A 14,527-nucleotide genomic window follows, 5' to 3' on the forward strand; every position below is an offset into this window, starting at 1 on the left:
GCCAGACAAGTTAAATGAAATGTGCTTGTTTCATTTTAGGATCTGTTCAGTCGTGTGACGTCACTTCCCAGTGCATGCCGTCCCCACGCCCGCACAGGACTTGCATCCAGGTGTACTTGTTGGTCCGAATTTGGTGACAGCATTGGTCAGTCACTGTAAGTGTGCAAGCTCTCATACGAGGATTCCTGACTTGTCCGACCAATCACGCCCTCCTGATACGGGTTCTCACTAGATCTTTGGGATTATAAGAAACCCTCAGACATGAAAGAATCTTCGTCTCGTGGCCATTCAGCCCTCTGGCTACTCTGGAAACAGAGATGAACTCATTCTGGGCCCAGATTAACAAAAGTACTTTTTTACTCCTCCAGCCACGTCTGGAGGTGCCTCTAGATAGCACTGTGTCCGTAACGGGGGGACCCCGGTCCGGGAACGTTTCACCCATCTCCATCCTCAGGGGAGCTAAAAACCACAAAAGGGCACATTGGTCCTCTGATAGTAATGCAGGAGTACTCAGGACCCCCCTCATTAACCTACAAGCACCACCTCAGCCTGTTGCACAGATCCTGCCATAGACGGCCCGCACATCAGTCGTGATTCACACTTACGCTCTGCAGTCAAAATCATAGAGACAGACCTGGACTATTTGGGAAGAGCACTATATTTTAGATGGGTATTAATCTATTCTGAGTGCCATTTCGATCAATTTAGGATTGAAACCCCTCCCTGAGAAGCTTGTGCAGATCATCTTCCATGCCCCTCGTTAAGAGTCAAGAAGGGTTTGGCCGCCAATATCAGGCTCCTCACCAGGGCAGTTTCTAGCCAACTTGGTGCCCAGGGCGAAACATTAGAATGCACCCCGCTCCACCCCCCGCTCCAAATGGCACACGTCACTCCCAATCGACATCCTGTGTCGTGTGACAAAACCCCTCCCTCCTCAATATCAATAAATCATTGCTCTACAAATAAAGCTGGTTTCATTACGTTGTAATTTAAGCACTTTACAGAAGAAATCTAATGTGAAAACACAGCTGTTGCTGTCCAATTAAATGGTTCTTCTGTCACCTGGTCTTAGGAAAGGCCTTGCCTGAATGCAGTTTCAAACTGCATGTGCGGTACACTGCGGTGTGACTAGCCTGCCAGGATCTGAGGTCCCACGGACCACTGGCCCTGTGTTGCAGGGGTTCTGTGCGTACCACCTCACCTGTATTTCACTACTTATGAATTATTTTCTGATAGAAGGTTATCATTCCGAGATAGATAGTCTGCTACACTCCTATTGTACTCTTTCAAAATACCTCTATGAGAGAGGGAAAGGGGACAAATAACACCAATGAGTGTTCCTGTCTGCTATGCATTAAATTACAGAGCATTTCAGGAATAAAACAGTGATCATCAGAGATCTCTATATTTGATAAACAAGTCTATAATAAAAGGGATCTATGTGTGAATTTCCAAATACATGGCAGACACATGGCTTGGTGTTCACATCACTGTTCACAACAGTCACCCTAACATAAACATTTTTGTTACCATGAACCATACATACTCATTTGGACAGCTTACGTGTTTGGATGCGACATCAGCCACTCAAATGAGGGTACAAGGGCTGTTTTGCTTCTTGTTTCTGGAGAATGCTAGAGGAGGAGGGGCTGGGTCTCAGTGTGAGCATGTCTAGCCCCCAACATCTCTAGGGAATTATAGACAGGAACGGATACCCTACAAGAGACACGCAATAAACAATGCACAGAAAGGAGCATCATTTTTTTTAATGAATCTGCAAGCAATGCCCTGATTATTTTAAGCCACACACCTACAGAATGCTACTGCTGTGACCACAGGTTTCAATGATGTCAGGGCAGGGATTGGCCCCGGGCGGACAGGGCAATGTATAGTGTGATCGAAGCAGATCCTATTTACCAGAACGGCTATGAGGCAGTGAAAGTAACCAGTTTCAAAGGTCTTCATGTGTTCATAAAAAAAACAGGGCTCAAGACCTAAAAATCTTGGTGGGTGGAGGAGGGTTGTTCATTGATGTACATACAGGACGAGAGCACCTCTTAAAATTAAATCTGCACATTTAATTCAGTTGGTCCTTTTTTTAATAAAAGGAAGTGCAACGGACAAATGAGCATTGACCTTTTCAAAAAATTCATCACTGCCCGAAAAATAAGCCAAGAAACACAGGGCCACACTCTCTTATAAAAGAGGTCAGCTGCTGCTCCAGGACTTCATGTACTCGCTATGTCGCTAACACTGCTTATGTCTTTTTGTCAGACATCCTCCTATGGATTGTGCCAGGAACTTCTAGCAGCCTTGTAGCATGGCAACTGTGGCAGGTCTCTGTCACAGATCTTCGTTCTCCCTCTCAGCACGCACAGTTCCCCAGCTTTACCGTTCCGCTCTGGCAGCACACCCTCTCTACGATCATTTTGACAGCTTTTCACACTCTACTGAACCCCTGGATTTACTCTCACATCATGATGAATATGGACAACAGACTGCAGATGCTGTTTTGCTACGGGCTTTAATGGGGACACACACTTCATTTTAGACTCTACTACAATCCGAGTCCAGAATTTTAGGAGCAACCCTAGAAACATGCATATTGCCTTTGTTCCGTTCCACGTAGCGTTTGAATGCTGAGACGTTTACACAAATCTCTCTTCCATGCAGCATACTAGAGGAACAAAGGCGGCCAACAGTGAGAGGCACGCAAAACTTCCAAATGTGGTTGCCTGCGCTCAGAGAGACTCTGACCCAGGTAACGTTGCGTACGTAGTTCCACGTAACTATGCTGGTCGGAAGAGGCAGAGGCAGCACCTGCTGGCACTACTCACCTACGGCAATCGCGCCCCCACCACGGCAATCGCACATATGTATCGCGCGCTCCTCAGCCCCCGAGGAAATTTCATCTCACAGGGCAAATGCACCCCAATCAGCCGTCCGCTTCGCACCGGCCAAGGAACGGGCCTGGTCCTCATCAACTCATGCCCCAACAAATGCAGAGCACGGTAACCAGTGTTCACACCGGCACCAATGGCAGGACGGCACAGTAAGCTGACCCAGCAGTACTGAGCAATGCTATCATAAGACATTTCTGGAAAAATCTTTACATTCTACTTATCTTAAAGAGCTGAGGGTAGCGAACTGTGACGGTGCTGGTTCGGAAAAGGGCTGACGATTTCGTTTTTGCCTTTGCAAGGAGGTGAAATGTTTGTGTTTTTTTAACCTCCATTGGAGCCGAGATTTGATTTCTTTCCACAAAGATACACTTCCATTAATCAACTATTTGATTTTGTAGATTCTTGAATTCCATACGAAATTCCTGTTGCATTAAAGATCTCTACAGTGAATGAGCATATCTCCCGCTCTCTGACTTGAGGCAGGCAGAAGAAGCCACGCCTCGTGACCTCAGGCTTACGTGTGGGAAACAAGAGACATTGGCAAGAAGGAAATGCTTGACTTATTTCTGGTCTAAACACAGCTAGTGGCCATTGGCCTCATTACGACTTTGGAGACAGCCATGGCACTATTAGCGCCATGGCTACCTCCAAAATCGTGTCCGGGTCCGGTCTGGTGGAGTGGGGACTTGCCGGGACATTCCGCCCGAGGCGGAGCCGGTAAATCCCCATTCCAAATGCCATTCCCCATTCCCCTTTTGAGCCTCCATAGGGCTCAATGGGAATGGGTAGTAGCTAATAACGGTACCGCAATTTGTGGTACCGTTATTAGCGCCCTGGTCCCTTAGCGGGACCCATAAAGGACGTGTGGTCAGACCACACTTTCTTTGAGACTCCTGCTAAGGGGCCTCAGAATTGGGTGGTAAGGGATTACCGGCACCGGTCTCCTAACCGGTGCCCGGTATCCATTACCGTAATGACTCCCCATGTTTCTAACACCGCAAGACTCTTTCCACACTCTTGAGTTGGCTCAAGGAATTATTAGTAACAGAATGGCAGCACTGGCAGGTCATCGGTGTGAAGAATACGACTGGGTACAGAAGGGTCCGGCTTTCCAAAACAACCTTGGAGCTCATGTTCGTTGTGGCATGACGTAAATGAAAGGCGTAAAAGCCTTGGAGAAGGAGGAGGAGTGGAGAGGAGGGGCAGAACGCAACTCCTTCCTCTCTGCCATACAAATGCTCCAGCATTTGCGCTGGCAAACATTTTCTTGCCGGTGCAAATAATGGAGATCCCTATCGGGTGTGCCTGTTTCATGCAGCAGTATACAGCAGGCAAACCCCACAGGGATCAATTGTAAATGCTGCCTGCCATGCTCTGCCATGCTTGTAATTGTGAACGCTGCTTCACATGCGTGCATGTGAAGCTGTGTTCACAATTGAAAATAAACTGTGCCTGACATGCGAGCATGGCAAGCTGTGCTCACAATTAAAAGTAAATGCTGCCTGGCATGCGAGCATGCCAGCCAGTGTTTACTCACTTTGCACGGCATAATGCAAAAATGCAGGGCAAAAGGCGGTATACACACCTGTACGCCGCCTTCTGCCCTGCACATTTGCACTGTGCCGTGCAAGTGATGAACATCTGGCTGAGGATAGCTGTTTATGTTGCAGTGCAAGTGTAGCAGCTCCCCGCCGTCAAATTACCCATAGGAGCAAAATGGAATCCCTAGAGTCCCATGGGCTTGTGCAAGGATGTGTGCCTCTTCAGTTCAGGTGTCCTGTTGGTGTCACCCTGCCTTTAGTGTAGAGCCTGTTTTGTATCCTTTAGGGCCAATCTATTGCCCTCTGCTATTGATCCAGGCTAGTTATTACAACTCTGCTGGAGAGTGAATCCTGTTCATGCAAAGGTCGAAGTCACGAACTGAACCTCAAGAGTCACCTTCTTGAAAGAAATAGGCTCTGATTGACTGATGCTTGAGTTTTCAAGGAATGTTGCCTCAATTATTGGGTATCCACAGCTAGCGTGGAGCAGGTGGTGGATTCCATGTGTAGGACACACTGTGGGGGCTCTGTGTGGGATCTATACCCTTGTATCCCTGAAGGCTCCATAGAAGGCAACAGCACCCAATATCCAGCAGCCAAATTCACCTCCCCGAGTACAGTCAGTGAATAGGAGCGAACAGCTCCTTTCTAGTAGAAACACCGCAGTTGACGCTTCAACTCAAGTGGGTCCTTTCTTCGAAAGAAAGGACCTGCCAAACACCCTGAGACCTGGGAAAAAGCGGCTGCACTGGGACTTAATGAATTGCTCCGCTGGTCAACTACACGGCAGACAAGACCCCTGAATTCATGGTAAGATCAGTGCTTGCGGGCATGTTACGTGTGAAAGCACCTAAACGTACGCGTAGTAACACATGTTAACAGTGTAAAACCTAAAAAGCATCACGCTATGAAAAGAGATTTTATTGAAGTGCTAATACTAGTAAAAGATACGTATTTGAGCTAGTGACATTGAGCAGTAAGAGAATAGAGGACGTATTTAAGGAGCCATGGCCTGCTGGTTTGGAGAAGGTAATCCAGTGATCACGGATAAGCCTTATGGGTCGTGGAGTCCTATGAAGACTTGGACAACCTGATAGTTCTGGTGCCCTTTTTTTCTACTGCTGCAGAAAAAACTTTATTACACCTTTGTTGGACCGTCATCAGACATAAGAAAATACATGAATATAACAATAATAACAACGTTTCAACCATTCATAATAAATGAAGCAGGGCTCAAGTCGAGGGTACACGCGGGGGGACGGAGTCCACCCACTTTTTTGAGAGGGGGACTCAGTCCCGCCCCAGCTAAAACGAAAGACATTGCATGTCCTCTTTGAATTTATACATTAAAGGCAACCATGGGGATCGAACCACAGTCGTCAGGTTTGCAGGTTGGACACTTCACCACTGCACTATTTAACCGGATGAAAAATAAATAACAAACCACTGAAGGGAAAATGTCCCATTTCGATACTGCCAGTCCCAGGGAAAACATTTGCATTGGTTCCTGGAGTTTAAAACATGCACAGCTTTTAACGTTTTCAAAAACACTATTAGAAGAAAATATCCTCTCTTGATTTTGTGTGTGTGTTGATTTTATGAAAGTCAAATGCCATGCATCCTGTGCAATTTGGGTGGATATGCAAAGCCAATTTAATGGGTTGTGCATATTTCACCTTAGTATGCTAACTTCTGGCGACGTCACATCCCATTGCATTTGCTGATGAGTCCCCCCACTTTAATTTTTAGGACTTGACCCCTGGAATTAAGCAATATGCCCCGAGCCGCAGGGCATTACCGAGTTAGGTAATGCCCCGTGGCCCATAGTTATAGGCCAGAGCTAAGCATCTAACATGGAGGAAAGCTCATCGCAGAACAAGGGAACACACATGTAACTAGAACGATTCTAAGTCCAATAAAGAAAGCATTCCAATTACATCACATCTTTAGAGAATAATCACTAGGTAACCCGTAGAAAGGGTTAAAACAGTGTTTAATAATTTCATGAACAGATTATTTGATTTGTCATGTGCACTGACAATCTGTTGTGTATAGCAGGTAGATTTTACAACAGCTATGTATATTTTGTGATGAGGGCAGGTATCTCATACATTCTTGAAAGACTCAGCTGAGGGAGAACAACGCCATCTTTTCGCTCCATGCCTTGTTTATATAAACCTGATCCAGAGAGTACCAGGAGTGCTATTTAGACTTCACAGCCTTGATCACCCGAGAGGGAGCGGAGAGTGTCCGCAATTGAAGAGACTATGGACCGGAATGCATTAAAATGATCCTCCATTTCCATCCCAACAGAAAACCTTGGCGAACTAGAATGGAGGGCAGCCTTTAAATCAGTCAAAGATACCCTCGAAAAATGTTGTTGAGCAATTTTCTCAACAAAAGGCTGTCTAATTTGAATAGTGTGTTTCAGATTAATAGGAAAGGGGATACCAATGGTCAGACCAGACTACTGGTCTTGCAAATGAGTACATGATATTTGATTTGTATCGCGCTCATACACAAGTGTTTCAGAGCGCGACAGGGCAGTCCATAATAGCATCAGGGGTGATAAGCAAATCTAGTTTATTGCCCAGGGAGTGTGGACAATGATGGACTAATAGATATAAATCAAATGCTGCAATAAGATTTTCCAATTTTTCAAAAATTGGCACAAAGGATTTGGAAGGTGGTAGATTAAAATCACGTAAACACATGAATAAAATGGTCTAGGTCAGGGAATTCTTTCAGAAGCCGAGGTGTGGCGCACGGTGGACAGTACCTTAGATGAAACATGATCACACACCGAGCAGAAATAGCCCCAACAATTAAAGGCAATTCAAGCAATAAAAAATGAGCTGATTCTAAATGCTTAAAAGTAGGAGTTTGCTTCAAAATACATGCAACCTCCCCTTTTTTTCCTCACTCTATCCACGCGAGAAATAGAAAAGCCCCCAGACAGAATTCTGCCCGGTTGACCAGTAGATGCAAAAGAAAAACAAGTTTCCATCTGAAAAAACAGATCTTAAGCCATGGCTGGAGTGTGCCCTTAATTTCCAAAGGAGAGATTAAGCACAGTGGCAATTCAACACCGCAGCAGATAGAGAAGATTAAGAGGACCGACCAGTAGGACGAGATCTATTAATAGGCATAGAAATCAGGTTGTCCGAGTTTGCTACGTGCTTGCTTACAGGATCTGCTTGTGGCTTGGTCATAAACAGGTGACATCAGAACGGGAATCCGAGATTTCAGAGGAGTGCTACAATTGATAACATTGTGTTCTGTGATGTTAGGTATATCAGCGAGAACCATTTCTATGGAAGAGGGTGCATGGGAAAAGTCCCCCAAGAAATAAAAGGGAGCCAAAGCTGTCTAGGTAGCAGAGATAGCAGAAACAAGCATTGGCAATTCCAACAGTTTGGTCTTTTTTGTGGGTAGGGGAAAGGCACTTGCCAGGAACTGCCGTAGTGGTATTAGCTGGCAATTGATGCTGGCAGGTGCAAAATGGTGCGAGTACCTGGGAATCTAATAGCAGTGCCTGAAAAATGCCTAATACTTAGGCGAAGAACGATGGTCTGGAGGGTTGCCCAGAGCAATGGCAGAGGTTAAGATTAATTCTAAACCTTCCAGCCAAAACCTCTTTTATTTTGGTATCATCCCCGCGAGTGGGACGGATTTTCCCAGACGTGGTCCCACCTAGAATCCCAAGCTGCTCCTCACTGATGACACCCAATGAGGACAAAACATGTCTGGGGATGCTTTTGGTCTCATGCAGACAGGATATGGCCAGCAGTTCAGCTTGGACTGTCCCTTTTTGGGGTGAGACCAAGCCTGATTTGCATATGGTCATTCACCTTTTGAATACTTTTACAAAAGCCAAAACTGTTGGTTTTGCAGTGCTTTTTTTTAGCAGGACATTAGTGAAGGACGCACATAGCGCTTATAAATTGAGTGGCTGGTGGCAGACCTGTTTAAGACATTTCTATTACACCAGTAGCTCCAATTAAGTAATCTACTCTCAGAAGATAGTTTTGAGAAAACACTGGCAGGCACTTTGAGTGCAATGTTTGATGGTAAGGCTTGATTAAAACAAGCTCAAAGAGTTCCCAGGAGGAGGTGTTTTTGACACGTAGGGGCAGGAACTGGGTGGTAATGGCCATAAGGATTAGCATGGCTATGGGCAGTCAATGGGTGGGCAAATAACCAAAGAACACCTGCAAGCTTTGTGTCAGGGTTGGCGACCAGGATATCCTTCTTGAACTTTTTCCTACCAGACTTAGTGAGAGGGATAGGATATGAGATAGAGTAGCAGTTTGAGAAGATGGGAAAGATTGACAGCATTATATAGGGTGCAAGGTGGCAAGAAGGGAATGTGAGAGAGGAGAGAAGCACAGTCCGAGCCGAGCACCACAGGAGACAACAGAGGAGAGGGTAACACACAGAAGGAGACACACAGGAGACAACAAGCAGGCAAACACAGGGAAAAACAGGAGCAGTGTGTATGGAAGACAGGTGGGGAAGAGCGCACCGTCAGAACACCCATATTCGACTTTCCTAAAAAAGGGAAAATGCCTAGTTTCAACACAAACAGCAATCTAATAATACCCAGATTCGACTTTCCTAAAAAAAGAGGGAAAGGCCTCGTTTTAACACAAACAACACTGTAAAACAAGGAAAGCAACATTTCCTAGAGAGTTGGTCAAGCAATACAGTTCGCAGTTTTGGCTTTTTTGTAGGCATGGCAAGGGGACCTGCTAGGCACCGCCATAGTGGAATTAACTGGCCATTGATGGTAGCAGGTGTGAAAATGGTGCAAGTACCTTGGCATCTAATAGCAGTTCCTGGCAAATGCATGATACTTATACACAAGCCAAAACTGTTGGCCTTCCCAATAATTGTTTTTAACAGGACTTCAGTGAAGGAAACACAAAGTACTTATAAATCGAGTGTCTGAAGGCAGACCTGGTAAGGTGTTTTTATTACACCACTAGCAGATTTAAAGCTCCAATTAAGTCACTAACTCTCTTAAGACTGCTTTGAAAAAACACTGGCTGACACTTCGAGTACAAAGTTTGATGCTAAGACTTGGTTAAAGTGAGCTCAACGTGTTCCCATGAGGAGCTGTCTTGGGCAGGGAGGGGCAGGAACTTGGTGGGAATGGCCATAGGGATTAGCATGGCCAGTCAATGTGGGCAAAGAACCAAACAACGCCTACAGGCTGTGTGTCCCTCCTCATATGCCATTCCTCCCTATCTGTACTCTAATGCAATAGTTTCTGCTTATAGGTGTCGCAAGCGACACCTATTAGCCCAAACTAAAAATGGGCCCTTACGTTATGGGGGTAGAGAAGGTCTACAAGCCAGGAACTAACAGAGAGACTCGGCCAATGTCTGACCGGTCGGAAACAGTCAGGCTCAAGGCTTTTGTGCCATGAGGTCTCTAAGATGGCAACAAAGCAATGCGTTCTTCGCGGCAAGCTGAGAAATAAAGTCCTGCAGTAGCCTAAAATGCATGCAAATGGCAAACGTGTATCAATCAAATTTAGCCGAGGTCAAAAGACCAGGTGTCGAAGTGAGCGGGAACGGTCGGGAACAGTGTTCCACTACATTTATTTTTTAATGTTTACAGCTCCACTTTTTTTTGCAACCATTTACATCATTCATGACCTGTTCTTTAGGGAGTTAAAGCACACTGCTCCACTTTACCACTGGATATCAGTTACAGCGAAACTGAAATCTATTTCAATGCAATTGGGTTTCAACCAGCATGACTGCAACCCTTAAAATGTGTGTTCACATTGCTGCTTTTCTTCCTACTCTGTCCCCCGCCAGAGTAACAGTTCCACTACTTTTTCGGTACACTTCTATCACTGCAGAAGACCAGTAATTTACAGAATTCATAACCAAAACGAAGTGCCGCACAAGTTATCGTCGCCTACCCCCATGTAAATAATTAATTGTTTATGCTAAAGTAAAACAGTGAATAAAACAAACCATGAACAAAGAAAGCAGTGTGATGGGGTGCAGTCTGAAAAGGGACAGATGACCCTTGTTGTTGATATCCCACCTCTCTAGTGTGACAACTTCTAATAAGCTATGAGGATTACTGCTAGTGGAGTATCTTTGCTGAAAATGTTAGGGGGGGCATGCAATCTAACTGGAAGGGGCCCGTGCCAGATGAGGGGGACAAAATGGTGTGCCACAAAAGTGGGGGGGGCAAACACTGTTGCCCCCCCTCCCCCCTCTAACATTACGTCCATGCTTACAGCCACTGTTCTGTCTATGTATGTAATGTTATCTTGGGCCTCCTGGCAATATTTTGAGGCAGCAGCATTCATAACGTTATCTCTTTACCTTACTGTCAAGAATATCGACTTGGGGGCGTGGCTACATGCAGTGAGGAATGGCACCATAAAAAGGAACTCCTGCTCCGTTATCATTATATCGTTCCAGAGGGGTTCTAACATATATTTTTTATCATCCGATCTATGCTTATCTGACCCCTTGATCCTCTGACCACTGTCGGAGCTTTTCCTGTGCTCCAACGTGCAACTTTCCTTGAGGAGACCAGGAGGCCAAACGCAGCGGTGTCTAGTAGGAAGTGCACTGCATTTCCTGTCAGCTACAGCGGGTCGCGACAGACGTTTGAGGCGGCCGACTGACTTTGAGGTACGGCTTTCAAGCACAAAGCTGGCAGCCTCATATAAATCCTTTATTTACATGGGATGATGACGTTTAAGGTACTTTATTCCATTTTTGAAGGGTGGATTCAAAAAGCATATTCTTACAAGACGGTTTTGGCACCTTATTACTTGACAGGAGATAATTATTTTGATTTTTTCTGATTTGAGAACTGCCATATAAAAACAAAAAATCAGCTGTGAAAAAGAATTATTTATATTTAGCAATTTGGCATTGATCGCTATTTTTCCCAAGCAGTATTTGCCTTAGTTCAATATCTTGTGACTATTTGGCCAGGTTTTCCTCAAAGTATTTATTGTTGACATGCTGTAACTTTTAACATATAAATACAGCAATAGCAGGAAACCGTGAGGGGCTCTCAGTGCAATTGAAATTCACCCCGGTTATCTATTTTTCCCTTCATTATGGCCTCACTAAAATCTCTGGCTAAATCCTCGGCTAATAACAACTCTTGCTCATGTATTAGATACTATTGACTTATTCTCTCATTTCTCTGGATATGTTAAATAAAGATGCTTCTGCTTAATATATGAAAGAGACCTTGCACACCTTGGTCTCAGCTGGAACACAATATCTATTAAAACATCTTGGCATTTCAACTGCCCCTTCACTTGCTCAAATGGTCAAAATAAATGTACAATATCTGTGACTAAAATTAAATTAATCAGCCCTTATATTAATATGGAGGGGAAGATTAGAGGCCATCAAGATGATGCTCTCGTCTGTGATGCTATACTATTTGCAAATGCTCCATATCCCTCTACCAGCCTCTTTTTTAAAAATCTATTGACAAGATACTCATTGACCTCCTTGGGGCTCCTAAGAAAAAGAAAAAGATTGCCTGTAATACAATTAAATACTGATATGATTGCGGTGGTGTTGGATTTTCGAATGTTAAGAATCTTCATAAAGCCCTTGTTCTAAATCTTGCCAAAGACTGGTATTCCCGTGGTGAGAACCTAAATCCTCCTGCTTGGTTGGTGGTTAAAAAATCTCTAGTTTTGCCATTTGACATCAAAGACGTTATTTATCTTTTTGTTGGTTCCAAAATGGGTTTTTCTTAAACAATATGTCCCACTAACTCACATTTAAAGGATTTCCTGTTCCATTCATTTAATAAACTTGCGAAAGGCCTTTTCTCATATTATATGGTGTAATAAAAATATAACTATAAATAATAGACAGATTTTTTGATAAGCCTGTATTGATAAAGGTGTTAAGTTATTGATCAAATAATCATGGGAGGCGATATCCTTACAATGGAAGAATTTAAAATTACATATTCACTACCAAGATTTCCTCTCGGTCAATATCTGTGTTAAGATGAGAATCACGGGAATGCTGCGTACCTGTATTTCTGGTTGGTCTCGACGGGGCAGCCAGACTGACAAGAAGACTTGGTGACACAAGCAACCAGCCTCTCCTCCACCCTGAGTGGGAACTGGGTGAAAGATGGACCGATTCCCAATGCCACAACCTGGTTCCAGTGATGACAGATCTGCACAGTGTTGACAGAAGAAGTGGTAGAAGGGAATCCTTGAAGAGGCGAGACTCCGATGAACTGAGATGGGTGAGCACAGGAAGTCCTTAGAAGTGGAGAATCCCAAGTAGTGGGAAGGCCACTCCCGTAGCTGGCAAATGGTGCTGAGGAGTTGAGAGTCCAAAGGTGTGGGAGGCCACACCCGTAGCTGGCAGTGGGTGCTGAGGAGTAGAGAATCCAAAGGTGTGGGAGGCCACACCCGTAGCTGGCAGTGGGTGCTGAGGAGTAGAGAGTCCAAAGGTGTGGGAGGCCACACCCGTAGCTGGCAGTGGGTGCTGAGGAGTAGAGAATCCAAAGGTGTGGGAGGTCACACCCGTAGCTGGCAGTGGGTGCTGAGGAGTAGAGAATCCAAAGGTGTGGGAGGCCACACCCGTAGCTGGCAGTGGGTGCTGAGGAGTAGAGAGTCCAAAGGTGTGGGAGGCCACACCCGTAGCTGGCAGTGGGTGCTGAGGAGTAGAGAGTCCAAAGGTGTGGGAGGCCACACCCGTAGCTGGCAGTGGGTGCCGAGGAGTAGAGAGTCCAAGGTAGCGCAGGAGAAAATCACAGGGAATAGGCCAGGCCAAGAGGTGGAGAGGGAGAAATCAGGCAGGGGGACCAGCACTGACAAGGAAGGGAACCAGGAGAGAAGGTAGCTGGACCAAGGGAGATAACCCAGGAAGAGACTTGGCCAAAGGGGAAATGACCGGCAGCGGGCAAAAGGAAAAGGTAAGTAGGAGCAGGGAACAGGGCAGGAACTGACTGGCAGCGCGGGAGAAGGCGAGAACACGATCCGGAACAGAACGCGTTGAGACGCGATCTGTTCCCGACCGCGCTTCTCCCTTTATGGGCCGCCGGTGCCTGCGAGGCCTGGAGCGCAAGCCAGATGGTTGCCAGGCGCCGGCGGGCCCAGAATGAGGCTTGAGCAGCAAGCTGCTCCAAGCCTGGGCGACCGCCCCACGGCGCATGCGCGGGACCGTAATCGCGGTCCCCGACGCAAGCGCCGAGGAGCTGCCGCCCATGTCCCTGAAGTTCTCCCCCGGCGCCTCCCCGAGCGCGAAAGCGCGGGTAGAGGCGCCAGGGAGGGGGAGCGCGAACAGGGAACCCCGGTCTCCCGGTAAGCGTGACAATCTGAATTTAATTAATGCATGTCTTGATGCCAGAAGTAAATATGAATAGGATGAATTGGTTTTTGATCCTACTAGATTACGTTTCATGGAAACTCCTGATAATGTCCAAGCCTCTTGCCTTGACAAAATATTAAGAGGAGAAAGATCCCTTAATGTGAAGGGGACGTCTGAACTGCAATGGGAATCAGACTGTGGAATACATTTTGATGATGAACTGTGGTCTAAGATTTGGACTAAAATTAGGAGTGTATCTGCTTCTGCAAATTTAACCCAAACGTTGTGCTTCTTCCCTCATAGAGCCTTTATTACACCTAAGAAGGTCCTCTTTAGCATCTTGTACTTTCCATTTGCTGAGAGCCTCATTGGGGAATCCTGCAATGTATGACGGAGGTTATGTCCGCGGTCTGCAATGGGTGGAGCCCCTCTGTCTGGGGGTGAATTCATGAACAAGGAAACAACAAAATAGAAATGATCACTTTGATGCTGGAAACCATGTAAACAACCATTTTCAAACCAATATAACTTAGGGGGGAAATCAAATACAGAAAATGACGGGGCACTTAAATTATTGCCAAGGTGCAATTGTTCAACAACCATTGGAAAAGCCAACCGTTTTTGCATTTATGCAGGCACAGGATAGGTATTTTCTAGGCACTTCCATAATAGGACTGCCTGGCCTTAAGATGGAAGATACCCGGGCACCTGAAGGCTGTTCCTATCTAATGCATATACAGCCAAA

General features: G+C 45.7%; 1 protein-coding gene across 1 annotated transcript in view; it reads left to right on the forward strand.

Annotated features, from left to right (window-relative positions):
- The window catches only part of ADAP1 (ArfGAP with dual PH domains 1), a 1,143,511-nt gene that overhangs the window by 542,939 nt on the left and 586,045 nt on the right, over positions 1–14,527 (forward strand). The gene's annotated exons all lie outside the window — the stretch shown is intronic.

Source organism: Ambystoma mexicanum, chromosome 2q (assembly GCF_040938575.1).
Source record: "Ambystoma mexicanum isolate Mex_15411 chromosome 2q, UKY_AmexF1_1, whole genome shotgun sequence".
NCBI classification, from domain to species: Eukaryota; Metazoa; Chordata; class Amphibia; order Caudata; family Ambystomatidae; genus Ambystoma; species Ambystoma mexicanum.